This window comes from Triturus cristatus, chromosome 6 (genome assembly GCF_964204655.1).
Source record: "Triturus cristatus chromosome 6, aTriCri1.1, whole genome shotgun sequence".
NCBI classification, from domain to species: Eukaryota; Metazoa; Chordata; class Amphibia; order Caudata; family Salamandridae; genus Triturus; species Triturus cristatus.
In genome coordinates, this window is record NC_140589.1 from 1941289965 (window position 1) to 1941313000 (window position 23036).

Here is a 23036-nt window from a genome sequence, read left to right on the forward strand (position 1 = left end):
CGATCTCGACCTCCGATTCGATGACGTCGGGCAGTCTTGACTCGATGTCGACTTCGGGCGGCTCCGGTCCGATGGCGACCTCGGCTTCGATGATGTCGGCCGGCCTTGCCTCGATGTCGACTTCCGGCGGCTCCGGAGTGCGATCTCCACTCCCGACCTCCGGTGCTCCTCTCCTCAGGTTCCCGGCGACTCCGGAGTGCGACCTCCACTCCCGACCTCCGGCACGATTCTCCTCAGGTTCCGGCGACTCCGGAGTGCGATCTCCACTCCCGACCTCCGGCACGCTTCACCTCGGTCTCCGACGGCTCCGAAGGGCGGACTTCACTCCTCCGATGACGCCGCTCACTCGACCTCGGGTGACTTCCTCCTCGACCTCTGGTACTCTCTACGACCTCTGACGGCGCCCTCTCTCGACCTCTGGCGGCTCCGGGTACGACGTCTGCTTTTCCAGTCAGCGCCGCTTCTCCACCTCGGGCTCCAGGTCTCAGGCTACTCGACGTCGGACTCCAGGGAAACCAGTATTCAGGTCAGGATCTTGCTATTCTTTGGTTCTAAGGCCTGTTCCTGCTGTCCAGGTCCTTAGGATGGTTTTTCTTGCTTCTTCCCACACAGGGCTCCAGGCTGGGCTCAGTCAGTAGGGACTAGTATCAAGGGTGGGTTTATGGACCCCACTCCAGGCACAAGTTTCCACCCCTGCTGCTTCACTCCTTCCTCCTTCAGGTTTCTGCTGCTCACTCTTCACCAGTCAGGTGCCAACTGCCAGCTCCAACTGCCAACTCTCTGTCTTAGCTTCCCAACATTCTAAACCGCCTCCAACGGTCACAGAGTTCTGGAATGTTCTGGAAGGTGCTAGTAGGTTCCAGTGGATGCTGGTGATGTCACAGGTGGCCACCATTTTGTGCTCCAGGCCCTCAGACAGAAGTTTCAGGGGTAGATAAAATGGCTCCCTGAATCTGCATCAACATGAAAAATGAAAACAACTGAAGGAAAAAGGGCCAAGTCCTACATAAAGACATAGCTTTACGTCATTTCTGAGTTAGAAGAGGGCTCTTGTGTATTAAAGACATAGTTTTGCATCTTTTCTGAGTTCGAAAAGGGGTCTTCTGTATCAAAGAAATAGTTTTACGTAATTTCTGAGTTGGAAGAGGGGTCTTGTGTATCAGAGACATAGTTTTATGTCATTTCTGAGTTGGCAGAGGGGTCTTGTGTATTAGAGACATAGTTTTACCTCATTTCTGAGTTGGAAGAGGGGCTTGTGTATCAGAGACGTAGTTTTACGTCATTTCTGAGTTGGAAGAGAGGTCTTGTGTATCAGAGACATAGTTTTGCATCATTTCTGAGTTGGAAGAGAGATCTTGTGTATTAGAGACATCGTTTTACGTCATTTCTGAGTTAGAAGAGGGGTCTTGTGTATCAGAGACATAGTTTTATGTCATTTCTGAGTTGGAAAAGAGATCTTATGTATCAGAGACATAGTTTTACATCATTTCTGAGTTAGAAGAGGGGTCTTGTGTATCAGAGACATAGTTTTACGTCATGTCAGTGTTAGAAGAGGTGTCTTTTGTATCAAAGACAAAGTTATACGTCATTTCTGAGTTAAACAATGGGGCTTAAAGACATAGTTCCACGTAATTTCTGATTTAGAAGAAGGCTCATATGTATTAAAGACGTAGTTTTAAGTCATTTCTGAGTTGGAAGAGGGGTCTTGTGTATCAGAGACAAAGATTTGCGTCATTTCTGAGTTAGAAGGGAGGCCTTCTGTATCAGAGACGTAGTTTTATGTCATTTCTGAGTTAGAAGGGGGTCTTGTGTATCAGAGACGTAGTATTATATCATTTCTGAGGTAGAAGACTGGTCTTGTGTATCAGAGACGTACTTTTATGTTATTTCTGAGTTGGCAGAGGCGTCTTGTGTATCAGAATCATAATTCTACGTCATTTCTGAGTTTTAAGAGGGATCTTCTGTATCAAAGACATAGTTTTACGTAATTTCTGAGTTGGAAGAGGGGTCTTGTGTATCAGAGACGTTGTTATACATCATTTCTGAGTTGGAAGAGAGATCTTGTGTATCAAAGACATAGTTTTAAGTCATTTCTGAGTTTGAAGAGGGGTCTTGTGTATTAGAGATGTAGTTTTATGTCATTTCTGAGTTGGAAGAGAGATCTTGTGTATCACAGACTTAGTTTTACGTCATTTCTGAGTTAGAAGAGGGGTCCTGTGTATCAAAGACATAGTTTTGCGTAATTTCTGAGTTAGAAGAAGGGTCTTGTGTATCAAAGACGTAGTTTTACGTCATTCCTGAGTTGGAAGAGGGGTCGTGTGTATCAGAGACGTAGTTTTATTTCATTTCTGAGTTGACAGAGGGGTCTTGTGTATCAGAGACATAGTTCTACGTCATTTCTGAGTTGTAAAAGGGATCTTGTGTATCAAAGACATAGTTGTACGTCATTTCTGAGTTAGAAGAGGGGTCCTGTGTATCAAAGACATAGTTTTGCGTAATTTCTGAGTTAGAAGAGGGGTCTTGTGTATCAGAGATGTAGTTTTACATAATTTCTGAGTTGGAAGAGAGGTCTTGTGTATTAGAGACATAGTTGTGCGTCATTTCTGACTTAGAAGAGGGGTCTTGTGTATCAGAGATGTAGTTTTATGTCATTTCTGAGTTAGAAGAGGGGTCTTGTGTATCAGAGACGTAGTTTTATGCCATTTCTGAGTTGGAAGAGAGATCTTGTGTTTCAGAGACATAGTTTTAAGTCATTTCTGAGTAAGAAGAGGGGTCTTGTGTATCAGAGACATAGTTTTACACCATTTCTGAGTTGGAAGAGAGATCTTGTGTTTCAGAGACATAGTTTTACGTCATTTCTGAGTTAGAAGAGGGTCTTGTGTATTAAAGACATAGTTTTGCGTCATTTCTGAGTTGGGAGAGGGGTCTTGTGTATCAGAGACGTAGTTTTATGTCATTTCGGAGTTGGAAGAGTGGTCTTGTGTATTAGAGACATACTTTTACGTAATTTCTGAGTTAAAAGATGGGTCTAGTGTATTAAAGACATAGTTTTACATAATTTCTGAGTTAGAAGAGGGCTCTTGTGTATTAAAGACATAGATTTACATCATTTCTGAGTTTGAAAGGGTGTCTTGTATATTAAAGACATAGCTTTGCATCATTTTTGAGTTGGAAAAGGGGTCGTGTGTATCAGAAACGTAGTTTTATTTCATTTCTGAGTTGGCAGAGGGGTCTTGTGTATCAGAGACATAGTTTTACGTCATTTCTGAGTTGGAAGAGGTGTCTTGTGTATCAGAGACTTAGTTTTATGTCATTTCTGAGTTGGAAGAGAGATCTTGTGTATCAAAGACATAGTTTTACGTCATTTCTGAGTTAGAAGAGGGGTCTTGTGTATCAAAGACATAGTTTTGCGTCATTTCTGAGTTGGAAGACTGGTTCTGTGTATCAAAGATATAGTTTTACGTCATTTGTGAGTTGGAAGAGGGGTCTTGTGTATCACAGATGTACTTTTATTTCATTTCTGAGTTGGAAGAGAGGTCTTGTGTATTAGAGACATAGTTTTACGTCATTTCTGAGTTAAAAGATGGGTCTAGTGTAGTAAAGACATAGTTTTACGTCATTTCTCAGTTAGAAGAGGGCTCTTGTGTATTAAAGACATCGTTTTGCATCGTTTCTCAGTTAGAAAAAGGGTCTTGTGTATCAGAGACGTAGTTTTACTTAATTTCAGAGTTGGAAGAGATGTCTTGTGTATAAAAGACATAGTTTTGCGTCATTTCTGAGTTAGAAGAGAGGTCTTGTGTATCAGAGATGTAGTTTTATGTCATTTATGAGTTAGAAGGGGGTCTTGTGTAGTAAAGACATAGTTTACATCATTTCTGAGTTAGAAAAGGGCTCTTGTGTATTTAAGACATATTTTTACGTCATTTCTGAGTTAGAAGAGGGGTCTTGTGTATTAAAGACATAGTTTTGCGTCATTTCTGAGTTAGAAGAGGGCTCTTGTGTATTAAAGACATAGTTTTACATCATTTCTGAGTTAGAAGAGGGGTCTTGTGTATTAATGACATAGTTTTACATCATTTCTGAGTTGGAAAAGAGATCTTGTGTATCTTGTGTATCAGAGACATAGTTTTACATCATTTCTGAGTTAGAAGAGGGGTCTTGTGTATCAAAGACATAGTTTTACGTCATTTCTGAGTTAACCGATGGGGCTAGTGTAATAAAGACATAGTTCTACGTAATTTCTGATTTAGAAGAGGGGTCGTGTGTATCAGAGACGTAGTTTTATTTCATTTCTGAGTTGACAGAGGGGTCTTGTGTATTAGAGACATAGTTTTATGTCATTTCTGAGTTGGAAGAGGGGTTTTGTGTATCAGAGACGTAGTTTTACATCATTTCTGTGTTGGAAGACAGGTCTTGTGTATTAGAGACGTAGTTTTGCGTCATTTCTGAGTTTGAAGAGGGGTCTTGTGTATCAGAGATGTCGTTTTATGTCATTTCTGAGTTAGAAGAGGGGTCTTGTGTATCAGAGACATAGTTTTACATCATTTCAGAGTTGGGGCAGGGGTCTTGTGTATCAGAGACAAAGTTTTATGTCATTTCCGAGTTGGAAAAGAGATTTTGTGTATCATAGACATAGTTTTACATCATTTCTGAGTTAGAAGAGGGGTCTTGTGTATCAAAGACATAGTTTTACGTCATTTCTGGGTTAGAAGAGGGGTCTTGTTTATCAAAAACACAGTTTTGCGTCATTTCTGAGTTAGAAGAGGGGTCTTGTGTATTAAAGACATAGTTTTGCGTCATTTCTGAGTTAGAAGAGGGCTCTTGTGTATTAAAGACATAGTTTTACATCATTTCTGAGTTAGAAGAGGGGTCTTGTGTATTAATGACATAGTTTTACATCATTTCTGAGTTGGAAAAGAGATCTTGTGTATCTTGTGTATCAGAGACATAGTTTTACATCATTTCTGAGTTAGAAGAGGGGTCTTGTGTATCAAAGACATAGTTTTACGTCATTTCTGAGTTAACCGATGGGGCTAGTGTATTAAAGACATAGTTCTACGTAATTTCTGATTTAGAAGAGGGGTCGTGTGTATCAGAGACGTAGTTTTATTTCATTTCTGAGTTGACAGAGGGGTCTTGTGTATTAGAGACATAGTTTTATGTCATTTCTGAGTTGGAAGAGGGGTTTTGTGTATCAGAGACGTAGTTTTACATCATTTCTGTGTTGGAAGACAGGTCTTGTGTATTAGAGACGTAGTTTTGCGTCATTTCTGAGTTTGAAGAGGGGTCTTGTGTATCAGAGATGTCGTTTTATGTCATTTCTGAGTTAGAAGAGGGGTCTTGTGTATCAGAGACATAGTTTTACATCATTTCAGAGTTGAGGCAGGGGTCTTGTGTATCAGAGACAAAGTTTTATGTCATTTCCGAGTTGGAAAAGAGATTTTGTGTATCATAGACATAGTTTTACATCATTTCTGAGTTAGAAGAGGGGTCTTGTGTATCAAAGACATAGTTTTACGTCATTTCTGGGTTAGAAGAGGGGTCTTGTTTATCAAAAACACAGTTTTGCGTCATTTCTGAGTTAGAAGAGGGGACTTGTGTATCAAAGACATAGTTTTACGTCATTTCTGAGTTGAAAGAGAGGTCTTGTGTATTAATGACATAGTTTTACTTAATTTCTGAGTTAAAAGATGGGTCTAGTGTATTAAAGACATAGTTTTACGTCATTTCTGAGTTAGAAGAGGGCTCTTGTGTATTAAAGACATAGTTTTGCGATTTTTCTGAGTTCGAAAAGGGGTCTTCTGTATCAAAGAAATAGTTTTACGTAATTTCTGAGTTGGAAGAGGGGTCTTGTGTATCAGAGGCGTAGTTTTATGTCATTTCTGAGTTGGCAAAGGGGTCTTTTGTATGAGAGGCTTAGTTTTACGTCATTTCTGAGTTGGAAGAGAGGTCTTGTGTATCAGAGACATAGATTTACGTCATTTCTGAGGTAGAAGAGAGGTCTTGTGTATCAGAGACGTAGTTTTATGTCATTTCTGAATTGGAAGAGAGGTGTTGTGTATTATAGACATAGTTTTACGTCATTTCTGAGTTAACAGATGGGTCTAGTGTATTAAAGACATAGCTTTACGTAATTTCTGAGTTAGAAGAGAGCTCTTGTGTATTATTGACAGTTCTGCATCATTTCTGAGTTAGAAGAGGGGTCTTGTGCATCAAAGGCATAGTTTTACGGCATTTCTGAGTTGGAAGAAAGATCTTGTGTATCAGAGACATAGTTTTGCGTAATTTCTGAGTTAGAAGAGGGATCTTGTGTATTAAAGACGTAGTTTTACGCCATCTCTGAGTTGGAAGAGGGGTCTTGTGTATCAGAGATGTAATTATATGTCATTTCTGAGTTGAATGAGGGTCTAGTGTATTAAAGACATAGTTTTACGTAATTTCTGAGTTAGAAGAGAGCTCTTGTGTATTATTGACAGTTCTGCATCATTTCTGAGTTGAATGAGGTGTCTTGTGCATCAGAGACATAGTTTTACGTAATTTCTGAGTTGGAAGAGAGATCTTGTGTATCAGAGAAATAGTTTTACGTCATTTCTGAGTTAGAAGAGGGGTCTTGTGTATCAAAGACACAGATTTACGTCATTTCTGAGTTAGAAGAGGGGTATTGTGTATTAAAGACATAGTTTTGCGTCATTTCTGAGTTACAAGAGGGGTCTTGTGTATCAAAGGCGTAGTTTTACATCATTTCTGAGTTGGAAGAGGGGTCTTGTATATCAAAGACATAGTGTTACGTCATTTCTGAGTTGGAAGAGAGATCTTGTGTATCAGAGACATAGTTTTGCGTAATTTCTGAGTTAGAAGAGGGATCTTGTGTATTAAAGACGTAGTTTTACGCCATTTCTGAGTTGGAAGAGAGGGTCTTGTGTATCAGAGATGTAGTTTTATGTCATTTCTGAGTTGGAAGAGAGGTCTTGTGTATTAGAGACATTGTTTTACGTCATTTCTGAGTTAAAAGATGGGTCTAGTGTAGTAAAGACGTAGTTTTACGTCATTTCTGAGTTAGAAGAGGGCTCTTGTATATTAAAGACATAGTTTTGCATCATTTCTGAGTTAGAAAAGGGGTCTTGTGTATCAAAGACATAGTTTTACGTCACTTCTGAGTTGGAAGAGGGGTCTTGTTTATCAGGGACTTAGTTTTATGTCATTTCTGAGTTGGCAGAGGGGTCTTGTGTATTAGAGACATAGTTTTACCTCATTTCTGAGTTAGAAGGGGGTCTTGTGTATCAGAGACGTAGTTTTACATCATTTCTGAGTTGGAAGAGGGGTCTTGTGTATCAGAGACATAGTTTTACGTCATTTCTGAGTTGGAAGAGAGATCTTGTGTATTAGAGACATCGTTTTACGTCATTTCTGAGTTAGAAGAGGGGTCTTATGTATCAGAGACATACTTTTATATCATTTCTGAGTTGGAAAAGAGATCTTATGTATCAGAGACATAATTTTACATCATTTCTGAGTTAGAAGAGGGGTCTTGTGTATCAAAGTCATAGTTTTACGTCATGTCAGTGTTAGAAGAGGTGTCTTGTGTATCAAAGACATAGTTATACGTCATTTCTGAGTTAAACAATGGGGCTAGTGTATTAAAGACATAGTTCCACGTAATTTCTGATTTAGAAGAAGGCTCTTCAGTAGTAAAGACGTAGTTTTACGTCATTTCTGAGTTGGAAGAGGGGTCTTGTGTATCAGAGACAAAGATTTGCGTAATTTCTGAGTTAGAAGAGAGGTCTTGTGTATCAGAGACGTAGTTTTATGTCATTTCTGAGTTAGAAGGGGGTCTTCTGTATCAGAGACGTAGTATTATATCATTTCTGAGGTAGAAAACTGGTCTTGTGTATCAGAGACGTACTTTTATGTTATTTCTGAGTTGGCAGAGGCATCTTGTGTATCAGAATCATAATTCTACGTCATTTCTGAGTTGGAAGAGGGGTCTTGTGTATCAGAGACGTTGTTTTACATCATTTTTGAGTTGGAAGAGAGATCTTGTGTATCAAAGACATAGTTTAAAGTCATTTCAGAGTTTGAAGAGGGGTCCTGTGTATCAAAGACATAGTTTTGCGTTATTTCTGAGTTAGAAGAGGGGTCTTGTGTATCAGAGATGTAGTTTTACATCATTTCTGAGTTGGAAGAGAGGTCTTGTGTATTAGAGACATAGTTGTGCGTCATTTCTGACTTAGAAGAGGGGTCTTGTGTAACAGAGATGTAGTTTTATGTCATTTCTGAGTTAGAAGAAGGGTCTTGTGTATCAGAGACGTTGTTTTACGCCATTTCTGAGTTGGAAGAGAGATCTTGTGTTTCAGAGACATAGTTTTACATCATTTCTGAGTTGGAAGAGTGGTCTTGTGTATCAGAGACATAGTTTTACGGCATTTCTGAGTTGGAAAAGAGATCTTGTGCATCAGAGACATAGTTTTACGTCATTTCTGAGTTAGAAGAGGGGCTTGTGTATTAAAGACATAGTTTTGCGTCATTTCAGAGTTGGGAGAGGGGTCTTGTGTATCAGAGACGTAGTTTTATGTCATTTCTGAGTTGGAAGAGTGGTCTTGTGTATTAGAGACATACTTTTACGTAATTTCTGAGTTAACCGATGGGGCTAGTGTATTAAAGACATAGTTCTACGTAATTTCTGATTTAGAAGAGGGGTCTTGTGTATCAAAGACGTAGTTTTACGTCATTTCTGAGTTGGAAGAGGGGTCTTGTGTATCAGAGATGTACTTTTATGTCATTTCTGAGTTGGAAGAGAGGTCTTGTGTATTAGAGACATTGTTTTACATCATTTCTGAGTTAAAAGATGGGTCTAGTGTAGTAAAGACGTAGTTTTACATCATTTCTGAGTTAGAAGTGGGCTCTTGTGTATTAAAGACATAGTTTTGCGTCATTTCTGAGTTAGAAAAGGGGTCTTGTGTATCAAAGATATAGTTTTACGTCACTTCTGAGTTGGAAGAGGGGTCTTGTTTATCAGTGACTTAGTTTTATGTCATTTCTGAGTTGGCAGATGGGTCTTGTGTATTAGAGACATAGTTTTACCTCATTTCTGAGTTGGAAGAGGGGTCTTGTGTATCAGAGACATAGTTTTACTTCATTTCTGAGTTGGAAGAGAGGTCTTGTGTATCAGAGACATAGATTTGCGTCATTTCTGAGTTAGAAGGGGGTCTTGTGTATCAGAGACGTAGTATTATATCATTTCTGAAGTAGAAGACTGGTCTTGTGTATCAGAGACATACTTTTATGTTATTTCTGAGTTGGCAGAGTGGTCTTGTGTATCAGATACATAATTCTACATCATTTCTGAGTTTTAAGAGGGATCTTGTGTATCAAAGACATAGTTTTACGTAATTTCTGAGTTGGAAGAGGGGTCTTGTGTATTAGAGACGTAGTTTTGCGTCATTTCTGAGTTAGAAGAGGGGTCTTGTGTATCAGAGATGTAGTTTTATGTCATTTCTGAGTTAGAAGAAGGGTCTTTTGTATCAGAGACATAGTTTTACATCATTTCTGAGTTGGAAGAGGGGTCTTGTGTATCAGAGACAAAGTTTTATGTCATTTCTGAGTTGGAAAAGAGATCTTGTGTATCATAGACATAGTTTTACATCATTTCTGAGTTAGCAGAGGAGTCTTGTGTATCAAAGACATAGTTTTACGTCATTTCTGGGTTAGAAGAGGGGTCTTGTATATCAAAGACACAGTTTTGCGTCATTTCTGAGTTTGAAGAGGGGACTTGTGTATCAGAGACATAGTTTTACATCATTTCTGAGTTGAAAGAGAGGTCTTGTGTATTAGTGACATAGTTTTACGTCATTTCTGAGTTGAAAGAGAGGTCTTGTGTATTAGTGACATAGTTTTACGTAATTTCTGAGTTAAAAGATGGATCTAGTGTTGTAAAGACAGTTTTACGTCATTTCTGAGTTAGAAGAGGGCTCTTGTGTATTAAAGACATAGTTTTGCGTCTTTTCTGAGTTCGAAAAGGGGTCTTCTGTATCAAAGAAATAGTTTTACGTAATTTCTGAGTTGGAAGAGGGGTCTTGTGTATCAGAGACGTAGTTTTATGTCATTTCTGAGTTGGCAGAGGGGTCTTTTGTATGAGAGACATAGTTTTACGTCATTTCTGAGTTGGAAGAGAGGTCTTGTGTATCAGAGACATAGATTTGCATCATTTTTGAGTTAGAAGAGAGGTCTTGTGTATCAGAGACGTAGTTTTATTTCATTTCTGAGTTGGAAGAGAGGTGTTGTGTATTATAGACATAGTTTTACGTCATTTCTGAGTTAACAGATGGGTCTAGTGTATTAAAGACATAGTTTTACGTCGTTTCTGAGTTAGAAGAGAGCTCTTGTGTATTATTGACATAGTTCTGCATCATTTCTGAGTTAGAAGAGGGGTCTTGTGTATCAAAGACATAGTTTTATGGCATTTCTGAGTTAGAAGAGGGGTCTTGTGTATCGGAGATGTAATTATAAGGCATTTCTGAGTTGAATGAGGTGTCTTGTGCATCAGAGACATAGTTTTACGTAATTTCTGAGTTGGAAGAGAGATCTTGTGTATCAGAGACATAGTTTTACGTCATTTCTGAGTTAGAAGAGGGGTCTTGTGTATCAAAGACACAGATTTACTTCATTTCTTAGTTAGAAAAGGTGTCCTGTGTAATAAAGACATAGTTTTGCGTCATTTCTGAGTTACAAGAGGGGTCTTGTGTATCAAAGGCGTAGTTTTACATCATTTCTGAGTTGGAAGAGGGGTCTTGTATATCAAAGACATAGTGTTACGTCATTTCTGAGTTGGAAGAGAGATCTTGTGTATCAGAGACATAGTTTTGCGTAATTTCTGAGTTAGAAGAGGGATCTTGTGTATTAAAGACGTAGTTTTACGCCATTTCTGAGTTGGAAGAGGGGTCTTGTGTATCAGAGATGTACTTTTATGTCATTTCTGAGTTGGAAGAGAGGTCTTGTGTATTAGAGACATTGTTTTACGTCATTTCTGAGTTAACCGATGGGGCTAGTGTATTAAAGACATAGTTCTACGTAATATCTGATTTAGAAGAGGCGTCTTGTGTATCAAAGACGTAGTTTTACGTCATTTCTGAGTTGGAAGATGGGTCTTGTGTATCAGAGATGTACTTTTATGTCATTTCTGAGTTGGAAGAGAGGTCTTGTGTATTAGAGACATTGTTTTACATCATTTCTGAGTTAAAAGATGGGTCTAGTGTAGTAAAGACGTAGTTTTACATCATTTCTGAGTTAGAAGTGGGCTCTTGTGTATTAAAGACATAGTTTTGCGTCATTTCTGAGTTAGAAAAGGGGTCTTGTGTATCAAGGATATAGTTTTAAGTCACTTCTGAGTTGGAAGAGGGGTCTTGTTTATCAGTGACTTAGTTTTATGTCATTTCTGAGTTGGCAGATGGGTCTTGTGTATTAGAGACATAGTTTTACCTCATTTCTGAGTTGGAAGAGGGGTCTTGTGTATCAGAGACATAGTTTTACTTCATTTCTGAGTTGGAAGAGAGGTCTTGTGTATCAGAGACATAGATTTGCGTCATTTCTGAGTTAGAAGAGAGGTCTTGTGTATCAGAGACGTAGTTTTATGTCATTTCTGAGTTAGAAGGGGGTCTTGTGTATCAGAGACGTAGTATTATATCATTTCTGAAGTAGAAGACTGGTCTTGTGTATCAGAGACATACTTTTATGTTATTTCTGAGTTGGCAGAGTGGTCTTGTGTATCAGATACATAATTCTACGTCATTTCTGAGTTTTAAGAGGGATCTTGTGTATCAAAGACATAGTTTTACGTAATTTCTGAGTTGGAAGAGGGGTCTTGTGTATTAGAGACGTAGTTTTGCGTCATTTCTGAGTTAGAAGAGGGGTCTTGTGTATCAGAGATGTAGTTTTATGTCATTTCTGAGTTAGAAGAAGGGTCTTTTGTATCAGAGACATAGTTTTACATCATTTCTGAGTTGGAAGAGGGGTCTTGTGTATCAGAGACAAAGTTTTATGTCATTTCTGAGTTGGAAAAGAGATCTTGTGTATCATAGACATAGTTTTACATCATTTCTGAGTTAGCAGAGGAGTCTTGTGTATCAAAGACATAGTTTTACGTCATTTCTGGGTTAGAAGAGGGGTCTTGTATATCAAAGACACAGTTTTGCGTCATTTCTGAGTTTGAAGAGGGGACTTGTGTATCAGAGACATAGTTTTACATCATTTCTGAGTTGAAAGAGAGGTCTTGTGTATTAGTGACATAGTTTTACGTCATTTCTGAGTTGAAAGAGAGGTCTTGTGTATTAGTGACATAGTTTTACGTAATTTCTGAGTTAAAAGATGGATCTAGTGTTGTAAAGGCAGTTTTACGTCATTTCTGAGTTAGAAGAGGGCTCTTGTGTATTAAAGACATAGTTTTGCGTCTTTTCTGAGTTCGAAAAGGGGTCTTCTGTATCAAAGAAATAGTTTTACGTAATTTCTGAGTTGGATGAGGGGTCTTGTGTATCAGAGACGTAGTTTTATGTCATTTCTGAGTTGGCAGAGGGGTCTTTTGTATGAGAGACATAGTTTTACGTCATTTCTGAGTTGGAAGAGAGGTCTTGTGTATCAGAGACATAGATTTGCATCATTTTTGAGTTAGAAGAGAGGTCTTGTGTATCAGAGACGTAGTTTTATGTCATTTCTGAGTTGGAAGAGAGGTGTTGTGTATTATAGACATAGTTTTACGTCATTTCTGAGTTAACAGATGGGTCTAGTGTATTAAAGACATAGTTTTACGTCGTTTCTGAGTTAGAAGAGAGCTCTTGTGTATTATTGACATAGTTCTGCATCATTTCTGAGTTAGAAGAGGGGTCTTGTGTATCAAAGACATAGTTTTATGGCATTTCTGAGTTAGAAGAGGGGTCTTGTGTATCAGAGATGTAATTATAAGTCATTTCTGAGTTGAATGAGGTGTCTTGTGCATCAGAGACATAGTTTTACGTAATTTCTGAGTTGGAAGAGAGATCTTGTGTATCAGAGACATAGTTTTACGTCATTTCTGAGTTAGAAGAGGGGTCTTGTGTATCAAAGACACAGATTTACGTCATTTCTTAGTTAGAAAAGGTGTCCTGTGTAATAAAGACATAGTTTTGCATCATTTCTGAGTTACAAGAGGGGTCTTGTGTATCAAAGGCGTAGTTTTACATCATTTCTGAGTTGGAAGAGGGGTCTTGTATATCAAAGGCGTAGTTTTACATCATTTCTGAGTTAGAAGAGGGATCTTGTGTATTAAAGACGTAGTTTTACGCCATTTCTGAGTTGGAAGAGGGGTCTTGTGTATCAGAGATGTACTTTTATGTCATTTCTGAGTTGGAAGAGAGGTCTTGTGTATTAGAGACATTGTTTTACATAATTTCTGAGTTAAAAGATGGGTCTAGTGTAGTAAAGACGTAGTTTTACATAATTTCTGAGTTAGAACAGGGCTCTTGTGAATTAAAGACATAGTTTTGCGTCATTTTTGAGTTAGAAAAGGGGTCTTGTGTATCAAAGATATAGTTTTACGTCACTTCTGAGTTGGAAGAGGGGTCTTGTTTATCAGTGACTTAGTTTTATGTCATTTCTGAGTTGGCAGATGGGTCTTGTGTATTAGAGACATAGTTTTACCTCATTTCTGAGTTGGAAGAGGGGTCTTGTGTATCAGAGACATAGTTTTACTTCATTTCTGAGTTGGATGAGAGGTCTTGTGTATCAGAGACATAGATTTGCATCATTTCTGAGTTAGAAGAGAGGTCTTGTGTATCAGAGACGTAGTTTTATGTCATTTCTGAGTTGGCAGAGTGGTCTTGTGTATCAGATACATAATTCTACGTCATTTCTGAGTTTTAAGAGGGATCTTGTGTATCAAAGACATAGTTTTACGTAATTTCTGAGTTGGAAGAGGGGTCTTGTGTATTAGAGACGTAGTTTTGCGTCATTTCTGAGTTAGAAGAGGGGTCTTGTGTATCAGAGATGTCGTTTTATGTCATTTCTGAGTTAGAAGAAGGGTCTTTTGTATCAGAGACATAGTTTTACATCATTTCTGAGTTGGAAGAGGGGTCTTGTGTATCAGAGACAAAGTTTTATGTCATTTCTGAGTTGGAAAAGAGATCTTGTGTATCATAGACATAGTTTTACATCATTTCTGAGTTAGCAGAGGAGTCTTGTGTATCAAAGACATAGTTTTACGTCATTTCTGGGTTAGAAGAGGGGTCTTGTATATCAAAGACACAGTTTTGCGTCATTTCTGAGTTTGAAGAGGGGACTTGTGTATCAAAGACATAGTTTTACGTCATTTCTGAGTTGAAAGAGAGGTCTTGTGTATCAGAGACATAGTTTTGCGTCATTTCTGAGTTAGAAGAGAGGTCTTGTGTATCAGAGATGTAGTTTTATGTCATTTCTGAGTTAGAAGGGGGTCTTGTGTAGTAAAGACATAGTTTACGTCATTTCTGAGTTAGAAGAGGGCTCTTGTGTATTTAAGACATATTTTTACATCATTTCTGAGTTAGAAGAGGGGTCTTGTGTATTAAAGACATCGTTTTGCGTCATTTCTGAGTTAGAAGAAGGGTCTTGTGTATCAGAGACGTAGTTTTACGTCATTTCTGAGTTGCAAGAGGGGTCTTGGGTATCAGAGACGTAGTTTTATTTTATTTCTGAGTTGACAGAGGGGTCTTGTGTATTAGAGACATAGTTTTATGTCATTTCTGAGTTGGAAGAGGGGTTTTGTGTATCAGAGACGTAGTTTTACATCATTTCTGTGTTGGAAGAGGGGTCGTGTGTATCAGAGACGTAGTTTTATTTTATTTCTGAGTTGACAGAGGGGTCTTGTGTATTAGAGACGTAGTTTTGCATCATTTCTGAGTTAGAAGAGGGGTCTTGTGTATCAGAGATGTAGTTTTATGTCATTTCTGAGTTAGAAGAGGGGTCTTGGGTATCAGAGACATAGTTTTACATCATTTCTGAGTTGGAAAAGAGATCTTGTGTATCAGAGACATAGTTTTACATCATTTCTGAGTTAGAAGAGGGGTCTTGTGTATCAGAGACATAGTTTTACATCATTTCAGTGTTAGAAGAGGTGTCTTGTGTATCAAAGACATAGTTTTACGTCATTTCTGAGTTAACCGATGTGGCTAGTGTATTAAAGACATAGTTCTACGTAATTTCTGATTTAGAAGAGGAGTCTTGTGTACCAAAGACGTAGTTTTACGTCATTTCTGAGTTGGAAGAGGGGTCGTGTGTATCAGAGACGTAGTTTTATTTCTGAGTTGACAGAGGGGCCTTGTGTATTAGAGACATAGTTTTATGTCATTTCTGAGTTGGAAGAGGGGTTTTGTGTATCAGAGACGTAGTTTTACATCATTTCTGTGTTGGAAGACAGGTCTTGTGTATTAGAGACGTAGTTTTGCATCATTTCTGAGTTAGAAGAGAGGTCTTGTGTATCAGAGACATAGAATTGCGTCATTTTTGAGCTGGAAGAGAGGTCTTGTGCATCAGAGACGTAGTTGTATGTCATTTCTGAGTTGGGAGAGAGGTGTTGTGTATTATAGACATAGTTTTACGTCATTTCTGAGTTAACAGATGGGTCTAGTGTATTAAAGACATAGTTTTACGTAATTTCTGAGTAAGAAGAGAGCTCTTGTGTATTATTGACATAGTTCTGCATCATTTCTGAGTTAGAAGAGGGGTCTTGTGTATCAAAGACATAGTTTTACGGCATTTCTGAGTTAGAAGAGGGGTCTTGTGTATCAGAGATGTAATTATATGTCATTTCTGAGTTGAATGAGGTGTCTTGTGTATCAGAGACATAGTTTTACGTAATTTCTGAGTTGGAAGAGAGATCTTGTGTATCAGAGACATAGTTTTACGTCATTTCTGAGTTAGAAGAGGGGTCTTGTGTATCAAAGACACAGATTTACGTCATTTCTGAGTTAGAAGAGGGGTCTTGTGTAATAAAGACATAGTTTTGTGTCATTTCTGAGTTACAAGAGGGGTCTTGTGTATCAAAGACATAGTGTTACGTCATTTCTGAGTTGGAAGAGAGATCTTGTGTATCAGAGACATAGTTTTGCGTAATTTCTGAGTTAGAAGAGGGGTCTTGTGTATCAAAGGCATAGTTTTACATCATTTCTGAGTTGGAAGAGGGGTCTTGTATATCAAAGACATAGTGTTAAGTCATTTCTGAGTTGGAAGAGAGATCTTGTGTATCAGAGACATAGTTTTGCGTAATTTCTGAGTTAGAAGAGGGATCTTGTGTATTAAAGACATAGTTTTACGCCATTTCTGAGTTGGAAGAGGGGTCTTGTGTATCAGAGATGTAGTTTTATGTCATTTCTGAGTTTTAAGAGGGATCTTGTGTATCAAAGACATAGTTTTACGTCATTTCTGAGTTAGAAGAGAGGTCTAGTGAAGGAAAGACGTAGTTTTACGTCATTTCTGAGTTAGAAGAGGGCTCTTGTGTATTAAAGACATAGTTTTACGTCATTTCTGAGTCAGAAGAGAGGTCTTGTGTATCGGAGACGTAGTTTTATGTCATTTCTGAGTTAGAAGGGGGTCTTGTGTATCAGAGACGTAGTATTATATCATTTCTGAGGTAGAAGACTGGTCTTGTGTATCAGAGACGTACTTTTATGTTATTTCTGAGTTGGCAAAGGGGTCTTGTGTATTAGATACATAATTCTACGTCATTTCTGAGTTTTAAGAGGGATCTTGTGTATCAAAGACATAGTTTTACGTAATTTCTGAGTTGGAAGAGGGGTCTTGTGTATCAGAGACGTTGTTTTACATCATTTCTGAGTTGGAAGAGAGATCTTGTGTATCAAAGACATAGTTTTAAGTCAATTCTGAGTTTGAAGAGGGGTCTTGTGTATTAGAGATGTAGTTTTATGTCATTTCTGAGTTGGAAGAGAGATCTTGTGTATCACAGACTTAGTTTTACGTCATTTCTGAGTTAGAAGAGGGGTCCTGTGTATCAAAGACATAGTTTTGCGTAATTTCTGAGTTAGAAGAGGGGTCTTGTGTATCAAAGACGTAATTTTACGTCATTTCTGAGTTGGAAGAGGGGTCGTGTGTATCAGAGACGTAGTTTTACATCATTTCTGTGTTGGAAGACAGGTCTTGTGTATTAGAGACGTAGTTTTGTGTCATTTCTGAGTTAGAAGAGGGGTCTTGTGTATCAGAGATATCGTTTTATGTCATTTCTGAGTTAGAAGAGGGGTCTTTTGTATCAGAGACATAGTTTTACATCATTTCAGAGTTGGAAGAGGGGTCTTGTGTATCAGAGACAAAGTTTTATGTCATTTCTGAGTTGGAAAAGAGATCTTGTGTATCATAGACATAGTTTTACATCATTTATGAGTTAGAAGAGGGGTCTTGTGTATCAAAGACATAGTTTTACATCATTTCTGGGTTAGAAGAGGTGTCTCGTATATCAAAGACACAGTTTTGCGTCATTTCTGAGTTTGAAGAGGGGACTTGTATATCAAAGACATAGTTTTACGTCATTTCTGAGTTGAAATAGAGGTCTTGTGTATTAGTGACATAGTTTTACGTAATTTCTGAGTTAAAAGATGGGTCTAGTGTAGTAAAGACATAGTTTTACGTCATTTCTGAGTTAGAAGAGGGCTCTTGTGTATTAAAGACATAGTTTTGCGTCTTTTCTGAGTTCGAAAAGGGGTCTTCTGTATCAAAGAAATAGTTTTACGTAATTTTTGAGTTGGAAGAGGGGTGTTGTGTATCAGAGACATAGTTTTATGTCATTTCTGAGTTGGCAGAGGGGTCTTGTGTATTAGAGACATAGTTTTACCTCATTTATGAGTTGGAAGAGTGGTCTTGTGTATCAGAGACGTAGTTTTACGTCATTTCTGAGTTGGAAGAGAGGTCTTGTGTATCAGAGACATAGTTTTGCATCATTTCTGAGTTAGAAGAGAGGTCTTGTGTATCAGAGACGTAGTTTTACGTCATTTCTGAGTTGGAAGAGGGGTCTTGTGTATCAGAGACATAGTTTTACTTCATTTCCGAGTTGGAAGAGAGGTCTTGTGTATCAGAGACATAGATTTGCGTCATTTCTGAGTTAGAAGAGAGGTCTTGTGTATCAGAGACATCGTTTTATGTCATTTCTGAGTTAGAAGGGGGTCTTGTGTATCAGAGACATAGTATTATATCATTTCTGAGGTAGAAGACTGGTCTTGTGTATCAGGGACGTACTTTTATGTTATTTCTGAGTTGGCAGAGGGGTCTTGTGTATCAGATACATAATTCTACGTCATTTCTGAGTTTTAAGAGGGATCTTGTGTATCAAAGACATAGTTTTACGTCATTTCTGAGTTAGAAGAGAGGTCTTGTGTATCAGAGATGTAGTTTTATGTCATTTCTGAGTTAGAAGGGGGTCTTGTGTAGTAAAGACATAGTTTTACGTCATTTCTGAGTTAGAAGAGGGCTCTTGTGTATTAAAGACATCGTTTTACGTCATTTCTTAGTTAGAAGAGGGGTCTTGTGTATTAATGACATAGTTTTAAGTAATTTCTGAGTTAGAAGAGGGCTCTTGTGTATTAAAGACATAGTTTTACATCATTTCTGAGTTGAAAGAGTGGTCTTGTGTATCAGAGACGTAGTTTTATGTCATTTCTGAGTTGGAAGAGAGATCTTGTGTGTCAGAGACATAGTTTTACGTCAATTCGGAGTAAAAAGATGGTCTACTGTAGTAAAGACATAGTTTTACGTCATTTCTGAGTTAGAAGAGGGCTCTTGTGTATTAAAGACATCGTTTTACGTCATTTCTTAGTTAGAAGAGGGGTCTTGTGTATTAATGACATAGTTTTGCATCATTTCTGAGTTAAAAGAGAGGTCTTGTGTAATATTGACATAGTTTTACGAAATTTCTGAGTTAAAAGATGGGTCTAGTGTAGTAAAGACATAGCTTTACGTCATTTCTGAGTTAGAAGAGGGCTCTTGTGTATTAAAGACATAGTTTTGCATCTTTTCTGAGTTCGAAAAGGGGTCTTCTGTATCAAAGAAATAGTTTTACGTAATTTCCGAGTTGGAAGAGGGGTGTTGTGTATCAGAGACATAGTTTTATGTCATTTCTGAGTTGGTAGAGGGGTCTTGTGTATTAGAGACATAGTTTTACCTCATTTCTGAGTTGGAAGAGGGGTTTGTGTATCAGAGACGTAGTTTTACGTCATTTCTGAGTTGGAAGAGAGGTCTTGTGTATCAGAGACATAGTTTTACATCATTTCAGAGTTGGAAGAGGGGTCTTGTGTATCAAAGACATAGTTTTGCATCATTTCTGGGTTAGAAGAGGTGTCTTGTATATCAAAGACACAGTTTTGCGTCATTTCTGAGTTTGAAGAGGGGACTTGTGTATCAAAGACATAGTTTTACGTCATTTCTGAGTTGAAAGAGAGGTCTTGTGTATTAGTGACATAGTTTTACGTAATTTCTGAGTTCAAAGATGGGTCTAGTGTAGTAAAGACATAGTTTTACGTCATTTCTGAGTTAGAAGAGGGCTCTTGTGTATTAAAGACATAGTTTTGCGTCTTTTCTGAGTTCGAAAAGGGGTCTTCTATATCAAAGAAATAGTTGTACGTAATTTTTGAGTTGGAAGAGGGGTCTTGTGTATCAGAGACATAGTTTTATGTCATTTCTGAGTTGGCAGAGGGGTCTTGTGTATTAGAGACATAGTTTTACCTCATTTCTGAGTTGGAAGAGTGGTCTTGTGTATCGGAGACGTAGTTTTACATCATTTCTGAGTTGGAAGAGAGGTCTTGTGTATCAGAGACATAGTTTTGCATCATTTCTGAGTTAGAAGAGAGGTCTTGTGTATCAGAGACGTAGTTTTACGTCATTTCTGAGTTGGACGAGGGGTCTTGTGTATCAGAGACATAGTTTTACTTCATTTCTGAGTTGGAAGAGAGGTCTTGTGTATCAGAGACATAGATTTGCGTCATTTCTGAGTTAGAAGAGAGGTCTTGTGTATCAGAGACATCGTTTTATGTCATTTCTGAGTTAGAAGGGGGTCTTGTGTATCAGAGACGTAGTATTATATCATTTCTGAGGTAGAAGACTGGTCTTGTGTATCAGAGACGTACTTTTATGTTATTTCTGAGTTGGCAGAGCGGTCTTGTGTATCAGATACATAATTCTACGTCATTTCTGAGTTTTAAGAGGGATCTTGTGTATCAAAGACATAGTTTTACGTAATTTTTGAGTTGGAAGAGGGGTCTTGTGTATCAGAGACATAGTTTTATGTCATTTCTGAGTTGGCAGAGGGGTCTTGTGTATTAGAGACATAGTTTTACCTCATTTCTGAGTTGGAAGAGTGGTCTTGTGTATCGGAGACGTAGTTTTACATCATTTCTGAGTTGGAAGAGAGGTCTTGTGTATCAGAGACATAGTTTTGCATCATTTCTGAGTTAGAAGAGAGGTCTTGTGTATCAGAGACGTAGTTTTACGTCATTTCTGAGTTGGACGAGGGGTCTTGTGTATCAGAGACATAGTTTTACTTCATTTCTGAGTTGGAAGAGAGGTCTTGTGTATCAGAGACATAGATTTGCGTCATTTCTGAGTTAGAAGAGAGGTCTTGTGTATCAGAGACATCGTTTTATGTCATTTCTGAGTTAGAAGGGGGTCTTGTGTATCAGAGACGTAGTATTATATCATTTCTGAGGTAGAAGACTGGTCTTGTGTATCAGAGACGTACTTTTATGTTATTTCTGAGTTGGCAGAGCGGTCTTGTGTATCAGATACATAATTCTACGTCATTTCTGAGTTTTAAGAGGGATCTTGTGTATCAAAGACATAGTTTTACGTCATTTCTGAGTTAGAAGAGAGGTCTTGTGTATCAGAGATGTAGTTTTATGTCATTTCTGAGTTAGAAGGGGGTCTTGTGTAGTAAAGACATAGTTTTACGTCATTTCTGAGTTAGAAGAGGGCTCTTGTGTATTAAAGACATCGTTTTACGTCATTTCTTAGTTAGAAGAGGGGTCTTGTGTATTAATGACATAGTTTTGCATCATTTCTGAGTTAGAAGAGAGGTCTTGTGTATTATTGACATAGTTTTACGAAATTTCTGAGTTAAAAGATGGGTCTAGTGTAGTAAAGACATAGCTTTACGTCATTTCTGAGTTAGAAGAGGGCTCTTGTGTGTTAAAGACATAGTTTTGCATCTTTTCTGAGTACGAAAAGGGGTCTTCTGTATCAAAGAAATAGTTTTACGTAATTTCTGAGTTGGAAGAGGGGTCTTGTGTATCAGAGACATAGTTTTATGTCATTTCTGAGTTTGCAGAGGGGTCTTGTGTATTAGAGACCTAGTTTTACCTCATTTCTGAGTTGGAAGAGGGGCTTGTGTATCAGAGACGTAGTTTTACGTCATTTCTGAGTTGGAAGAGAGGTCTTGTGTATCAGAGACATAGTTTTGCGTCATTTCTGAGTTAGAAGAGAGGTCTTGTGTATCAGAGACATAGTTTTAAGTCATTTCTGAGTTGGAAGAGATATCTTGTGTATTAGAGACATCGTTTTACGTCATTTCTGAGTTAGAAGAGGGGTCTTGTGTATCAGAGACATAGTTTTATGTCATTTCTGAGTTGGAAAAGAGATCTTATGTATCAGAGACATAGTTTTACATCATTTCGGAGTTAGAAGAGGGGTCTTGTGTATCAGAGACATAGTTTTACGTCATGTCAGTGTTAGAAGAGGTGTCTTTTGTATCAAAGACATAGTTATACGTCTTTTCTGAGTTAAACAATGGGGCTAGTGTATTAAAGACATAGTTCCACATAATTTCTGATTTAGAAGAAGGCTCATATGTATTAAAGACGTAGTTTTACGTCATTTCTGAGTTGGAAGAGGGGTCTTGTGTATCAGAGACAAAGATTTGCGTCATTTCTGAGTTAGAAGGGAGGTCTTCTGTATCAGAGACGTAGTTTTATGTCATTTCTGAGTTAGAAGGGGGTCTTGTGTATCAGAGACGTAGTATTATATCATTTCTGAAGTAGAAGACTGGTCTTGTGTATCAGAGACGTACTTTTATGTTATTTCTGTGTTGGCAGAGGCGTCTTGTGTATCAGAATCATAATTCTACGTCATTTCTGAGTTTTAAGAGGGATCTTCTGTATCAAAGACATAGTTGTACGTAATTTCTGAGTTGGAAGAGGGGTCTTGTGTATCAGAGACTTAGTTTTATGTCATTTCGGAGTTGGAAGAGTGGTCTTGTGTATTAGAGACATACTTTTACGTAATTTCTGAGTTAAAAGATGGGTCTAGTGTATTAAAGACATAGTTTTATGTAATTTCTGAGTTAGAAGAGGGCTCTTGTGTATTAAAGACATAGATTTACATCATTTCTGAGTTTGAAGGGGGGTCTTGTATATTAAAGACATAGCTTTGCATCATTTCTGAGTTGGAAAAGGGGTCGTGTGTATCAGAAACGTAGTTTTATGTCATTTCTGAGTTGGCAGAGGGGTCTTGTGTATCAGAGACATAGTTTTTTGTCATTTCTGAGTTGGAAGAGGTGTCTTGTGTATCAGAGACTTAGTTTTATGTCATTTCTGAGTTGGAAGAGAGATCTTGTGTATCAAAGACATAGTTTTGCGTCATTTCTGAGTTGGAAGACTGGTCCTGTGTATCAAAGATATAGTTTTACGTCATTTGTGAGTTGGAAGAGGGGTCTTGTGTATCACAGATGTACTTTTATTTCATTTCTGAGTTGGAAGAGAGGTCTTGTGTATTAGAGACATAGTTTTACGTCATTTCTGAGTTAAAAGATGGGTCTAGTGTAGTAAAGACATAGTTTTACGTCATTTCTCAGTTAGAAGAGGGCTCTTGTGTATTAAAGACATCGTTTTGCATCATTTCTCAGTTAGAAAAGGGGTCTTGTGTATCAAAGACAAAGTTTTACGTCATTTCCGAGTTGGAAGAGGGGTCTTGTTTATCAGAGACGTAGTTTTACGTAATTTCAGAGTTGGAAGAGATGTCTTGTGTATAAGAGACATAGTTTTGCGTCA